General features: G+C 57.2%; 1 protein-coding gene across 1 annotated transcript in view; it reads right to left on the minus strand.

Annotated features, from left to right (window-relative positions):
• LOC140393490 (tektin-3-like) overlaps positions 1 to 17,379 on the minus strand; it is a 117,371-nt gene that overhangs the window by 18,327 nt on the left and 81,665 nt on the right. The gene's annotated exons all lie outside the window — the stretch shown is intronic.

The raw sequence follows: 17,379 nt of genomic DNA on the forward strand, positions 1-17,379 counted from the left end.
TAAACACCCCGGCAAGCATACTTCCCAGCAATCAACTATAGAGTCTGGTGGAGTTTCTTTTTATTGACGGTGAGGGAGCGGAGTGGGGGTGGGATTTTGGGGGGAGGGATTTTGTCATTTGTTGACAGTGTCAGCTCGGACGGGAAAGGTGTAGTGCAGCCTGACCGCTGCATTGCCGGATTTTGCTGCCATAAAACCAGATTCAACAACGTCATTCTGGTGGAGAGCATTCTGAATGAGCCCACCTGCCCTCCTGGAACTTAGGTTTCGGAAAGGCTGAGGCGCCCAATGCAAAAAAAAATAATAATAGAAAACAGACCACCCAACGGAAACAGAAATGGAAATCTTAGCCACACCCCCAAGACACAGAGCCTCCCCCCACGCTCCAACTGCTGCCATGGAAATCTATCCATCCCCACCACGGACATCCCCCTTCCTCTCATCACAGAACTCCCTCTGACCCTAACCCACCACGGAATCCTTGGCACCTCCCCCATGAACCCGCCCCATCCCGGCCTGCCCCAGCATGACCCCCCCACCCCGCCCGCCCCCCCCCCACACGCCCCCCCCCCCCCCCCCCCCCCCGCCCCCCCCCCCCCCAACCCGGGACAGTACTCACTCATGCACCTCTGGTAGGTTCTGTTCACCAGGTGCACATCATGGGGGCCTGTCGTGATCCATGTTGGTGTGCGAATGGACAGTCTAACGTGTGGGGACATGGACAGTGTAACGTGGGGGGGGACAATGTAACGTGTGTGGGGGGGGGTGGGAGATAATGAGGCATGAACACCGGAAATGTATATTCAATTAGATTTAAATGGAGATCCCAACTTTTAAAGTCGGGATCCTCATTACGTCATTGACAGGGGGTGGGGACAATCAAGCGGGGGAACCTTGCCAGTGTAAAAGCCTATTTGTTCTCCCGCTCGTTATCTCGCCAGCTCCGCCGTTCCTGCCCACTGAATCGGCCCCCCCCTCCCCACCCATTGTCTGTGACCTAAGCCGACATATTTAAAAGCTGTGGACGAAAGATAGGATGATTAATATTCGCAAATGTGGAGATCAAATTGGCTTCTAGCACTTTTAATCAACCAGAATAAACATGTACAAATGCAGAATGTTGCGAATCAGGTTTTTGGCATTGAAGGGATAAATGTTTTACTATGCTGCCACACCCTGGGATACCTTATGAATGTTGCACTGGCTACACCTATCTTCATTTAAAAAAAAATTTAGAGTACCGAATTATTTTTTCAAATTAAGGGGCAATCCACTTACTCTGCACATCTTTGGGTTGTGGGGGCGAAACCCACGCAGACACAGGGAGAATGTGCAAACTCCACACGGACAGTGACCCAGAGCCGGGATCGGACCTGGGACCTCGGCGCCGTGATGCAGCAGTGCTAACACTAGGCCACCGTGCTGCCCAACACCTATCTTCATTTGCATTGCACTAATAAGAAATGATAGACTTTGTACTGCATCTTATAGCCAGCCGACTTGTTGCAGGTTCACACAAAGGTTTTCCAGTGATTCATCAGGCTCCTTTCTGACAGAGTCCCAGTGCTCGAGAACATCAGCAACTTAAAAGATTAATGATCGCTAATTATTGGTGTCATCATAATATTGTTTCCGTGAGGCGTCAAATGGATTTCTGGGATGTGCACCCCACTGTCCAGAAACATATTGGGCGTGATTTACCGACCCAGACTTGCTGGCGCGATGAGGCCGCTGCTTCTTGTGAGATTCGCGACTCTCGAAATGTCTTGGGGCATCGCGTCTGGATCTCGTCCAGATAATGGCTCATTGTAATAAATCTGCGGCAGATTCTCCTGGGGCCCGGGATTAACCGGCCATGCCAGGGGAGACCGCACCAGAGCGCCCTTTAGTACTGGTCCGGGTGGCACTGCCAGGCTGGCGGGAGCACTGCCAGGATCGCCAGGCTGGAAGTGTTAAGGTGCCCTGGTGCCAGGTTGACCATGCCAGGGGTCGGGCCCAGTATGGCTTGCCCGTAAGAGGTAGGGTGGGGGGGGGGGGGGGGTGGGGGGGGGGGAGGGGGGGGAGGCTCGAGGAGCCCAGAAGAGGTAGGTTGGGCGGAGTGGGGTGGTCCGGAGGCCGCGGTGGGGGATCGCTTAGTGGGGGGGCCGCCTGTAAAAATGGCACACCCATCTCTGTGCCATCTTCCTGGTGAGCGGAGTCCTTCAGTGCAGGAAATGACGCAAGTGCGGTCTCGGTGCAGCAGGCGCCAAGAAACACCCCACGCAACAGGCCCAAAACCCCACACTGTTTTCCTCTGGTTGAATTCTGCCAATTATTTTATTGGCTATTCCTCTTCAAATAAGGATGATTGTCATTTCGGAGTCCAAAGATAGTTGGTGAGGCAGATTTGGGTTCTGCAGAAGGAGGGTATTTGCTGTCATGTGGGATGTTAGGGTTGCATGTTGTCAGTTCCGGTCGTATCATGTACTGTTTGCTGCTCTTGCTCTTCCTCTCCATTTTGCCATTTTGCCTCAGGCATATTCTGGGATATAAACACCCTTCCCTCACTGCACCCCCTCCACCCTCCACCCCCCACCCCCCCACCCCTGCACCCCCCGTCCCCACCTCCCCAAGTCACCAGGACACACTGCTCACTGGGTACACTGCCTCTCACACTCACTCCTCCCCCATCACCAGGACACACTGCTCACTGGGTACACTGCCTCTCACACTCACTCCTCCCCCATAACCGGGACACACTGCCCACTGGGTACACTGCCTCTCACACTCACTATCCCCCATCATCGGGACACACTGCTCACTGGGTACACTGCCTCTCACACTCACTCCTCCCCCATCATCAGGACACACTGCTCACTGGGTACACTGCCTCTCACACTCACTCCTCCCCCATCACCGGGACACATTGCTCACTGGGTACACTGCCTCTCACACTCACTCCTCCCCCATCACCGGGACACACTGCTCACTGGGTACACTGCCTCTCACACTCACTCCTCCCCCATAACCGGGACACACGGCTCACTGGGTACACTGCCTCTCACACTCACTATCCCCCATCACTGGGACACACTGTTCACTGGGTACACTGCCTCTCACACTCACTATCCCCCATCACCCGGGACAAACTGCTCACTGGGTACACTGCCTCTCACACTCACTACCCCTCATCACCAGGACACACGGCTCACTGGGTACACTGCCTCTCACACTCACTCCTCCCCCATCGCCGGGGCACACTGCTCACTGGGTACACTGCCTCTCACACTCACTCCTCCCCCATCACCGGTACACACTGCCCACTGGGTACACTGCCTCTCACACTCACTAATCCCCATCACCAGCACAGACTGCTCACTGGGTACACTGCCTCTCACACTCACTATCCCCCATCACCCGGGACACACTGCTCACTGGGTACACTGCCTCTCACACTCACTACCCCTCATCACCGGGGCACACTGCTCACTGGGTACACTGCCACTCACACTCACTACCCCTCATCACCGGGACACACTGCCCACTGGGTACACTGCCTCTCACACTCACTCCTCCCCCATCATCGGGACACACTGCTCACTGGGTACACTGCCTCTCACACTCACTACCCCTCATCACCAGGACACACTGCTCACTGGGTACACTGCATCTCACACTCACTACCCCTCATCACCAGGACACACTGCTCACTGGGTACACTGCCTCTCACACTCACTACTCCCCCATCACCGGGACACACTGCCCACTGGGTACACTGCCTCTCACACTCACTACCCCCCCCATCACCGGGACACACTGCCACTGGGTACACTGCCTCTCACACTCACTACCCCTCATCACCGGGACACACTGCTCACTGGGTACACTGCCTCTCACACTCACTATCCCCCATCACCGGGACACACTGCTCACTGGGTACACTGCCTCTCACACTCACAGCCCCATCACCAAGACACACTGCTCGCTGGGTACACTGCCTCTCACACTCACTACCCCTCATCACCGGGACACTCTGCTCACTGGGTACACTGCCTCTCACACTCACTACCCCCCCATCACCCGGGACAAACTGCTCACTGGGTACACTGCCTCTCACACTCACTACCCCTCATCACCGGACACACTGCTCACTGGGTACACTGCCTCTCACACTCACTACCCCTCATCACCGGGGCACACTGCTCACTGGGTACACTGCCTCTCACACTCACTACCCCTCATCACTGGGACACTCTGCTCACTGGGTACACTGCCTCTCACACTCACTAACCCTCATCAACGGGACACACGGCTCACTGGGTACACTGCCTCTCACACTCACTACTCCACATCAACAGGACACACTGCACACTGGGTACACTGCCTCTCACACTCACTATCCCCCCCCCCTCACCAGGACAGACTGCTCACTGGGTACACTGCCTCTCACACTCAATACCCCATCACCAGGACACACTGCTCACTGGGTACACTGCCTCTCACACTCACTACTCCCCCATCACCGGGACACACTGCAAACTGGGTACACTGCCTCTCACACTCACTACCCCTCATCACCAGGACACACTGCTCACTGGGTACACTGCCTTTCACACTCACTACCCCTCATCACCAGGACACACTGCTCACTGGGTACACTGCCTCTCACACTCACTACCCCTCATCAACGGGACACACGGCTCACTGGGTACACTGCCTCTCACACTCACTACTCCACATCAACAGGACACACTGCTCACTGGGTACACTGCGTCTCACACTCACTACCCCTCATCACCGGGACACACTGCTCACTGGGTACACTGCCTCTAACACTCACTACCCCTCATCACCGGGACACACTGCTCACTGGGTACACTGCCTCTCACACTCACTACCCCCCATCACCAGCACAGACTGCTCACTGGGTACACTGCCTCTCACACTCACTAACCCCTCATCACCAGGACACACTGCTCACTGGGTACACTGCCTCTCACACTCACTACCCCCCTCCATCACCGGGACACACGGCTCACTGGGTACACTGCCTCTCACACTCACTACCCCCCCATCACTGGGACACACTGTTCACTGGGTACACTGCCTCTCACACTCACTAACCCCTCATCACCAGGACACACTGCTCACTGGGTACACTGCCTCTCACACTCACTACCCCTCATCACCGGGACACACTGCTTACTGGGTACACTGCCTCTCACACTCACTACCCCCCATCACCAGGAGACACTGCTCACTGGGTACACTGCCTCTCACACTCACTACCCCTCATCACCGGGACTCGCTGCTCACTGGGTACACTGCCTCTCACACTCACTAATCCCCATCACCGGGACACACTGCTCACTGGGTACACTGCCTCTCACACTCACTACCCCTCATCACCGGGACACACTGCTCACTGGGTACACTGCCTCTCACACTCACTATCCCCCATCACCGGGGCACACTGCTCACTGGGTACACTGCCTCTCACACTCACTACCCCCCCATCACCAGGACTCACTGCTCACTGGGTACACTGCCTCTCACACTCACTAATCCCCATCACCAGGACAGACTGCTCACTGGGTACACTGCCTCTCACACTCACTAATCCCCATCACCAGCACAGACTGCTCACTGGGTACACTGCCTCTCACACTCACTACCCCTCATCACCGGGACATACTGCTCACTGGGTACACTGCCTCTCACACTCACTAACCCCCATCACCAGGACACACTGCTCACTGGTACACTGCCTCTCACACTCACTACCCATCATCACCAGGACACACTGCTCACTGGGTACACTGCCTCTCACACTCACTACCCCTCATCACCCGGGACACACTGCTCACTGGAGACACTGCCTCTCACACTCACTACCCCCCCATCACCGGGACACACTGCTCACTGGGTACACTGCCTCTCACACTCACTACCCCTCATCACTGGGACACACGGCTCACTGGGTACACTGCCTCTCACACTCACTACTCCCCCATCACCAGGACACACTGCTCACTGGGTACACTGCCTCTCACACTCACTACCCCTCATCACCGGGACACACTGCTCACTGGGTACACTGTCTCTCACACTCACTACCCCTCATCACCGGGACACACTGCTCACTGGGTACACTGCCTCTCACACTCACTAATCCCCGTCACCGGGACCCACTGCTCACTGGGTACACTGCCTCTCACACTCACTACCCATCATCACCAGGACACACTGCTCACTGTGTACACTGCCTCTCACACTCACTACCCCTCATCACCAGGACACACGGCTCACTGGGTACACTGCCTCTCACACTCACTATCCCCCATCACCGGGACACACTGCTCACTGGGTACACTGCCTCTCACACTCACTACCCCTCATCACTGGGACACACTGCTCACTGGTACACTGCCTCTCACACTCACTACCCCTCATCACCGGGACACACTGCTCACTGGGTACACTGCCTCTCACACTCACTACCCCCCCATCACCGGGACACACTGCTCACTGGGTACACTGCCTCTCACACTCACTACCCCTCATCACTGGGACACACGGCTCACTGGGTACACTGCCTCTCACACTCACTACTCCCCCATCACCAGGACACACTGCTCACTGGGTACACTGCCTCTCACACTCACTACCCCTCATCACCGGGACACACTGCTCACTGGTACACTGTCTCTCACACTCACTACCCCTCATCACCGGGACACACTGCTCACTGGGTACACTGCCTCTCACACTCACTAATCCCCGTCACCGGGACCCACTGCTCACTGGGTACACTGCCTCTCACACTCACTACCCATCATCACCAGGACACACTGCTCACTGTGTACACTGCCTCTCACACTCACTACCCCTCATCACCAGGACACACGGCTCACTGGGTACACTGCCTCTCACACTCACTATCCCCCATCACCGGGACACACTGCTCACTGGGTACACTGCCTCTCACACTCACTACCCCTCATTACTGGGACACACTGCTCACTGGTACACTGCCTCTCACACTCACTACCCCTCATCACTGGGACACACTGCTCACTGGGTACACTGCCTCTCACACTCACTACTCCTCATCACCGGGACACACTTCTCACTGGGTACACTGCCTCTCACACTCACTAACCCCCATCACCGGGACACACTGCTCACTGGGTACACTGCCTCTCACACTCACTCCTCCCCCATCACCGGGACACACTGCACACTGGGTACACTGCCTCTCACACTCACTACCCCCCATCAACGGGACACACTGCTCACTGGGTACACTGCCTCTCACACTCACTAACCCCCATCACCGGGACACACTGCTCACTAGGTACACTGCCTCTCACACTCACTAACCCCCATCACCAGGACACACTGCTCACTGGGTACACTGCCTCTCACACTCACTATCCCCCCATCACCCGGGACACACTGCTCACTGGGTACACTGCCTCTCACACTCACTACCCCCCCATCACCAGGACACACTGCTCACTGGGTACACTGCCTCTCACACTCACTACCCCCCATCACCGGGACACACTGCTCACTGGGTACACTGTCTCTCACACTCACTACCCCTCATCACCAGGACACACTGCTCACTGGAACACTGCCTCTCACACTCACTACCCCCCATCACCAGGACACACTGCTCACTGGGTACACTGCCTCTCAAACTCACTAATCCCCATCACTGGGACACACTGCTCACTGGGTACACTGCCTCACACACTCACTACCCCATCACCAGGACACACTGCTCAATGGGTACACTGCCTCTCACACTCACTACCCCCCCCCCATCACAAGGACAGACTGCTCACTGGGTACACTGCCTCTCACACTCACTACCCCCCCATCACCCGGGACAGACTGCTCACTGGGTACACTGCCTCTCACACTCACTACCCCTCATCACCAGGACACACGGCTCACTGGGTACACTGCCTCTCACATTCACTATCCCCCATCACCGGGACACACAGCTCACTGGGTACACTGCCTCTCACACTCACTAATCCCCATCACCAGGACACACTGCTCACTGGGTACACTGCCTCTCACACTCACTACCCCCCATCGCCGGGTCACACTGCTCACTGGGTACACTGCCTCACACACTCACTACCCCCCATCACCGGGACACACTGCTCACTGGGTACACTGCCTCTCACACTCACTACCCCTCATCACCGGGACACACTGCTCACTGGGTACACTGCCTCTCACACTCACTAACCCCCATCACCCGGGACACACTGCTCACTGGGTACACTGCCTCTCATACTCACTAACCCCCATCACCCGGGACAAACAGCTCACTGGGTACACTGCCTCACACACTCACTGATCCCCATCACCGGGACACACTGCTCACTGGGTACACTGCCTCTCACACTCACTACCCCCCCCATCACCAGGACACACTGCTCACTGGGTACACTACCTCTCACACTCACTACCCCTCATCACCAGGACACACTGCTCACTGGGTACACTGCCTCACACACTCACTACCCCTCATCACCCGGCACACTGCTCACTGGGTACACTGCCTCTCACACTCACTATCCCCCCATCACCAGGACACACTGCCCACTGGGTAAACTGCCTCTCACACTCACTAACCCCCATCACCCGGGACACACTGCTCACTGGGTACACTGCCTCTCACACTCACTAACCCCCATCACCGGGACACACTGCTCACTGGGTACACTGCCTCTCACACTCACTACCCCTCATCACCAGGACACACTGCTCACTGGATACACTGCCTCACACACTCACTGATCCCCATCACCGGGACACACTGCTCACTGGGTACACTGCCTCTCACACTCACTATCCGCCCATCACCAGGACACACTGCTCACTGGGTACACTGCCTCTCACACTCACTACCCCCCATCACCGGGACACACTGCTCACTGGGTACACTGCCTCTCACACTCACTACCCCTCAGCACCGGGACACACTGCTCACTGGGTACACTGCCTCTCACACTCACTACCCCTCATCACCAGGACACACTGCTCACTGGGTACACTGCCTCTCACACTCACTGATCCCCAGCACCGGGACACACTGCTCACTGGGTACACTGCCTCTCACACTCACTACCCCTCATCACTGGGACACACTGCTCACTGGGTACACTGCCTCTCACACTCACTACCCCCCCATCACCGGGGCACACTGCTCACTGGGTACACTGCCTCTCACACTCACTACCCCTCATCACCGGGACACACTGCTCACTGGGTACACTGCCTCACACACTCACTAACCCCCATCACCCGGCACACTGCTCACTGGGTACACTGCCTCTCACACTCACTATCCCCCCATCACCAGGACACACTGCTCACTGGGTACACTGCCTTTCACACTCACTACCCCTCATCACCAGGACACACTGCTCACTGGGTACACTGCCTCGCACACTCACTACCCCCCATCACCGGGACACACTGCTCACTGGGTACACTGCCTCTCACACTCACTACCCCTCATCACCAGGACACACTGCTCACTGGGTACACTGCCTCGCACACTCACTACCCCCCATCACCGGGACACACTGCTCACTGGGTACACTGCCTCTCACACTCACTACCCCCCATCACCGGGACACACTGCTCACTGGGTACACTGCCTCTCACACTCACTACCCCCCCATCACCCGGGACACACTGCTCACTGGGTACACTGCCTCTCACACTCACTAACCCACATCACCCGGGACACACTGCTCACTGGGTACACTACCTCTCACACTCACTACCCCTCATCACCAGGACACACTGCTCACTGGGTACACTGCCTCTCACACTCACTAACCCCCATCACCGGGACACACTGCTCACTGGGTACACTGCCTCTCACACTCACTACTCCCCCATCACCCGCGACACACTGCTCACTGGGTACACTGCCTCTCACACTCACTACCCCTCATCACCAGGACACACTGCTCACTGGGTACACTGCCTCTCACACTCACTATCCCTCATCACCGGGACACACTGCTCACTGGGTGCACTGCCTCTCACACTCACTACCCCTCATCACCGGGACACACTGCTCACTGGGTACACTGCCACTCACACTCACTAACCCCCATCACCAGGACACACTGCTCACTGGGTACACTGCCTCTCACACTCACTACCCCTCATCACCGGGACACACTGCTCACTGGGTACACTGCCTCTCACACTCACTACCCCCCATCACCAGGACACACTGCTCACTGGGTACACTGCCTCTCACACTCACTACCCCCCATCACCGGGACACACTGCTCACTGGGTACACTGCCTCTCACACTCACTAACCCCCATCACCGGGACACACTGCTCACTGGGTACACTGCCTCTCACACTCACTATCCCTCATCACCAGGACACACTGCTCACTGGGTACACTGCCTCTCACACTCACTACCCCCCATCACCAGGACACACTGCTCACTGGGTACACTGCCTCTCACACTCACTACCCCCCCCCCCCCATCACCGGGACACACTGCTCACTGGGTACACTGCCTCTCACAGTCACAACCCCCTATCACCAGGACACACTGCTCACTGGGTACACTGCCTCTCACACTCACTAATCCCCATCACCAGGACACACTGCTCACTGGGTACACTGCCTCTCACACTCACTACCCCCCCATCACCGGGACACACTGCCCACTGGGTACACTGCCTCTCACACTCACTACCCCTCATCACCAGGACACACTGCTCACTGGGTACACTGCCTCTCACACTCACTACCCCTCATCACTGGGACACACTGCTCACTGGGTACACTGCCTCTCACACTCACTACCCCTCATCACTGGGACACACTGCTCACTGGGTACACTGCCTCTCACATTCACTACCCCCCCATCACCGGGACACACTGCTCACTGGGTACATTGCCTCACACACTCAGTACCCCTCATCACCGGGACACACTGCTCACTGGGTACACTGCCTCTCACACTCACTATCCCCCATCACCGGGGCACACTGCTCACTGGGTACACTGCCTCTCACACTCACTACCCCCCCATCACCAGGACTCACTGCTCACTGGGTACACTGCCTCTCACACTCACTAATCCCCATCACCAGCACAGACTGCTCACTGGGTACACTGCCTCTCACACTCACTACCCCTCATCACCGGGACATACTGCTCACTGGGTACACTGCCTCTCACACTCACTAACCCCCATCACCAGGACACACTGCTCACTGGTACACTGCCTCTCACACTCACTACCCATCATCACCAGGACACACTGCTCACTGGGTACACTGCCTCTCACACTCACTACCCCTCATCACCCGGGACACACTGCTCACTGGGGACACTGCCTCTCACACTCACTACCCCCCCATCACCGGGACACACTGCTCACTGGGTACACTGCCTCTCACACTCACTACCCCTCATCACTGGGACACACGGCTCACTGGGTACACTGCCTCTCACACTCACTACTCCCCCATCACCAGGACACACTGCTCACTGGGTACACTGCCTCTCACACTCACTACCCCTCATCACCGGGACACACTGCTCACTGGGTACACTGTCTCTCACACTCACTACCCCTCATCACCGGGACACACTGCTCACTGGGTACACTGCCTCTCACACTCACTAATCCCCGTCACCGGGACCCACTGCTCACTGGGTACACTGCCTCTCACACTCACTACCCATCATCACCAGGACACACTGCTCACTGTGTACACTGCCTCTCACACTCACTACCCCTCATCACCAGGACACACGGCTCACTGGGTACACTGCCTCTCACACTCACTATCCCCCATCACCGGGACACACTGCTCACTGGGTACACTGCCTCTCACACTCACTACCCCTCATCACTGGGACACACTGCTCACTGGTACACTGCCTCTCACACTCACTACCCCTCATCACCGGGACACACTGCTCACTGGGTACACTGCCTCTCACACTCACTACCCCTCATCACTGGGACACACGGCTCACTGGGTACACTGCCTCTCACACTCACTACTCCCCCATCACCAGGACACACTGCTCACTGGGTACACTGCCTCTCACACTCACTACCCCTCATCACCGGGACACACTGCTCACTGGGTACACTGTCTCTCACACTCACTACCCCTCATCACCGGGACACACTGCTCACTGGGTACACTGCCTCTCACACTCACTAATCCCCGTCACCGGGACCCACTGCTCACTGGGTACACTGCCTCTCACACTCACTACCCATCATCACCAGGACACACTGCTCACTGTGTACACTGCCTCTCACACTCACTACCCCTCATCACCAGGACACACGGCTCACTGGGTACACTGCCTCTCACACTCACTATCCCCCATCACCGGGACACACTGCTCACTGGGTACACTGCCTCTCACACTCACTACCCCTCATTACTGGGACACACTGCTCACTGGTACACTGCCTCTCACACTCACTACCCCTCATCACTGGGACACACTGCTCACTGGGTACACTGCCTCTCACACTCACTACTCCTCATCACCGGGACACACTTCTCACTGGGTACACTGCCTCTCACACTCACTAACCCCCATCACCGGGACACACTGCTCACTGGGTACACTGCCTCTCACACTCACTCCTCCCCCATCACCGGGACACACTGCACACTGGGTACACTGCCTCTCACACTCACTACCCCCCATCAACGGGACACACTGCTCACTGGGTACACTGCCTCTCACACTCACTAACCCCCATCACCGGGACACACTGCTCACTAGGTACACTGCCTCTCACACTCACTAACCCCCATCACCAGGACACACTGCTCACTGGGTACACTGCCTCTCACACTCACTATCCCCCCATCACCCGGGACACACTGCTCACTGGGTACACTGCCTCCCACACTCACTGATCCCCATCACCGGGACACACTGCTCACTGGGTACACTGCCTCTCACACTCACTACCCCCCCATCACCAGGACACACTGCTCACTGGGTACACTGCCTCTCACACTCACTACCCCCCATCACCGGGACACACTGCTCACTGGGTACACTGTCTCTCACACTCACTACCCCTCATCACCAGGACACACTGCTCACTGGAACACTGCCTCTCACACTCACTACCCCTCATCACCAGGACACACGGCTCACTGGGTACACTGCCTCTCACATTCACTATCCCCCATCACCGGGACACACAGCTCACTGGGTACACTGCCTCTCACACTCACTAATCCCCATCACCAGGACACACTGCTCACTGGGTACACTGCCTCTCACACTCACTACCCCCCATCGCCGGGTCACACTGCTCACTGGGTACACTGCCTCACACACTCACTACCCCCCATCACCGGGACACACTGCTCACTGGGTACACTGCCTCTCACACTCACTACCCCTCATCACCGGGACACACTGCTCACTGGGTACACTGCCTCTCACACTCACTAACCCCCATCACCCGGGACACACTGCTCACTGGGTACACTGCCTCTCATACTCACTAACCCCCATCACCCGGGACAAACAGCTCACTGGGTACACTGCCTCACACACTCACTGATCCCCATCACCGGGACACACTGCTCACTGGGTACACTGCCTCTCACACTCACTACCCCCCCCATCACCAGGACACACTGCTCACTGGGTACACTACCTCTCACACTCACTACCCCTCATCACCAGGACACACTGCTCACTGGGTACACTGCCTCACACACTCACTACCCCTCATCACCCGGCACACTGCTCACTGGGTACACTGCCTCTCACACTCACTATCCCCCCATCACCAGGACACACTGCCCACTGGGTAAACTGCCTCTCACACTCACTAACCCCCATCACCCGGGACACACTGCTCACTGGGTACACTGCCTCTCACACTCACTAACCCCCATCACCGGGACACACTGCTCACTGGGTACACTGCCTCTCACACTCACTACCCCTCATCACCAGGACACACTGCTCACTGGATACACTGCCTCTCACACTCACTACTCCTCATCACCGGGACACACTTCTCACTGGGTACACTGCCTCTCACACTCACTAACCCCCATCACCGGGACACACTGCTCACTGGGTACACTGCCTCTCACACTCACTCCTCCCCCATCACCGGGACACACTGCACACTGGGTACACTGCCTCTCACACTCACTACCCCCCATCAACGGGACACACTGCTCACTGGGTACACTGCCTCTCACACTCACTAACCCCCATCACCGGGACACACTGCTCACTAGGTACACTGCCTCTCACACTCACTAACCCCCATCACCAGGACACACTGCTCACTGGGTACACTGCCTCTCACACTCACTATCCCCCCATCACCCGGGACACACTGCTCACTGGGTACACTGCCTCCCACACTCACTGATCCCCATCACCGGGACACACTGCTCACTGGGTACACTGCCTCTCACACTCACTACCCCCCCATCACCAGGACACACTGCTCACTGGGTACACTGCCTCTCACACTCACTACCCCCCATCACCGGGACACACTGCTCACTGGGTACACTGTCTCTCACACTCACTACCCCTCATCACCAGGACACACTGCTCACTGGAACACTGCCTCTCACACTCACTACCCCTCATCACCAGGACACACGGCTCACTGGGTACACTGCCTCTCACATTCACTATCCCCCATCACCGGGACACACAGCTCACTGGGTACACTGCCTCTCACACTCACTAATCCCCATCACCAGGACACACTGCTCACTGGGTACACTGCCTCTCACACTCACTACCCCCCATCGCCGGGTCACACTGCTCACTGGGTACACTGCCTCACACACTCACTACCCCCCATCACCGGGACACACTGCTCACTGGGTACACTGCCTCTCACACTCACTACCCCTCATCACCGGGACACACTGCTCACTGGGTACACTGCCTCTCACACTCACTAACCCCCATCACCCGGGACACACTGCTCACTGGGTACACTGCCTCTCATACTCACTAACCCCCATCACCCGGGACAAACAGCTCACTGGGTACACTGCCTCACACACTCACTGATCCCCATCACCGGGACACACTGCTCACTGGGTACACTGCCTCTCACACTCACTACCCCCCCCATCACCAGGACACACTGCTCACTGGGTACACTACCTCTCACACTCACTACCCCTCATCACCAGGACACACTGCTCACTGGGTACACTGCCTCACACACTCACTACCCCTCATCACCCGGCACACTGCTCACTGGGTACACTGCCTCTCACACTCACTATCCCCCCATCACCAGGACACACTGCCCACTGGGTAAACTGCCTCTCACACTCACTAACCCCCATCACCCGGGACACACTGCTCACTGGGTACACTGCCTCTCACACTCACTAACCCCCATCACCGGGACACACTGCTCACTGGGTACACTGCCTCTCACACTCACTACCCCTCATCACCAGGACACACTGCTCACTGGATACACTGCCTCACACACTCACTGATCCCCATCACCGGGACACACTGCTCACTGGGTACACTGCCTCTCACACTCACCATCCGCCCATCACCAGGACACACTGCTCACTGGGTACACTGCCTCTCACACTCACTACCTCCCATCACCGGGACACACTGCTCACTGGGTACACTGCCTCTCACACTCACTACCCCTCAGCACCGGGACACACTGCTCACTGGGTACACTGCCTCTCACACTCACTACCCCTCATCACCAGGACACACTGCTCACTGGGTACACTGCCTCTCACACTCACTGATCCCCAGCACCGGGACACACTGCTCACTGGGTACACTGCCTCTCACACTCACTACCCCTCATCACTGGGACACACTGCTCACTGGGTACACTGCCTCTCACACTCACTCCCCCCCCATCACCGGGGCACACTGCTCACTGGGTACACTGCCTCTCACACTCACTACCCCTCATCACCGGGACACACTGCTCACTGGGTACACTGCCTCACACACTCACTAACCCCCATCACCCGGCACACTGCTCACTGGGTACACTGCCTCTCACACTCACTATCCCCCCATCACCAGGACACACTGCTCACTGGGTACACTGCCTTTCACACTCACTACCCCCCATCACCGGGACACACTGCTCACTGGGTACACTGCCTCTCACACTCACTACCCCCCATCACCGGGACACACTGCTCACTGGGTACACTGCCTCTCACACTCACTACCCCTCATCACCAGGACACACTGCTCACTGGGTACACTGCCTCGCACACTCACTACCCCCCATCACCGGGACACACTGCTCACTGGGTACACTGCCTCTCACACTCACTACCCCCCATCACCGGGACACACTGCTCACTGGGTACACTGCCTCTCACACTCACTACCCCCCCATCACCCGGGACACACTGCTCACTGGGTACACTGCCTCTCACACTCACTAACCCACATCACCCGGGACACACTGCTCACTGGGTACACTACCTCTCACACTCACTACCCCTCATCACCAGGACACACTGCTCACTGGGTACACTGCCTCTCACACTCACTAACCCCCATCACCGGGACACACTGCTCACTGGGTACACTGCCTCTCACACTCACTACTCCCCCATCACCCGCGACACACTGCTCACTGGGTACACTGCCTCTCACACTCACTACCCCTCATCACCAGGACACACTGCTCACTGGGTACACTGCCTCTCACACTCACTATCCCTCATCACCGGGACACACTGCTCACTGGGTGCACTGCCTCTCACACTCACTACCCCTCATCACCGGGACACACTGCTCACTGGGTACACTGCCTCTCACACTCACTAACCCCCATCACCAGGACACACTGCTCACTGGGTACACTGCCTCTCACACTCACTACCCCTCATCACCGGGACACACTGCTCACTGGGTACACTGCCTCTCACACTCACTACCCCCCATCACCAGGACACACTGCTCACTGGGTACACTGCCTCTCACACTCACTACCCCCCATCACCGGGACACACTGCTCACTGGGTACACTGCCTCTCACACTCACTAACCCCCATCACCGGGACACACTGCTCACTGGGTACACTGCCTCACACACTCACTATCCCTCATCACCAGGACACACTGCTCACTGGGTACACTGCCTCTCACACTCACTACCCCCCATCACCAGGACACACTGCTCACTGGGTACACTGCCTCTCACACTCACTACCCCCCCCCCCCCATCACCGGGACACACTGCTCACTGGGTACACTGCCTCTCACAGTCACTACCCCCCATCACCAGGACACACTGCTCACTGGGTACACTGCCTCTCACACTCACTAATCCC

This window comes from Scyliorhinus torazame, chromosome 17 (genome assembly GCF_047496885.1).
Source record: "Scyliorhinus torazame isolate Kashiwa2021f chromosome 17, sScyTor2.1, whole genome shotgun sequence".
Classification (NCBI taxonomy): domain Eukaryota; kingdom Metazoa; phylum Chordata; class Chondrichthyes; order Carcharhiniformes; family Scyliorhinidae; genus Scyliorhinus; species Scyliorhinus torazame.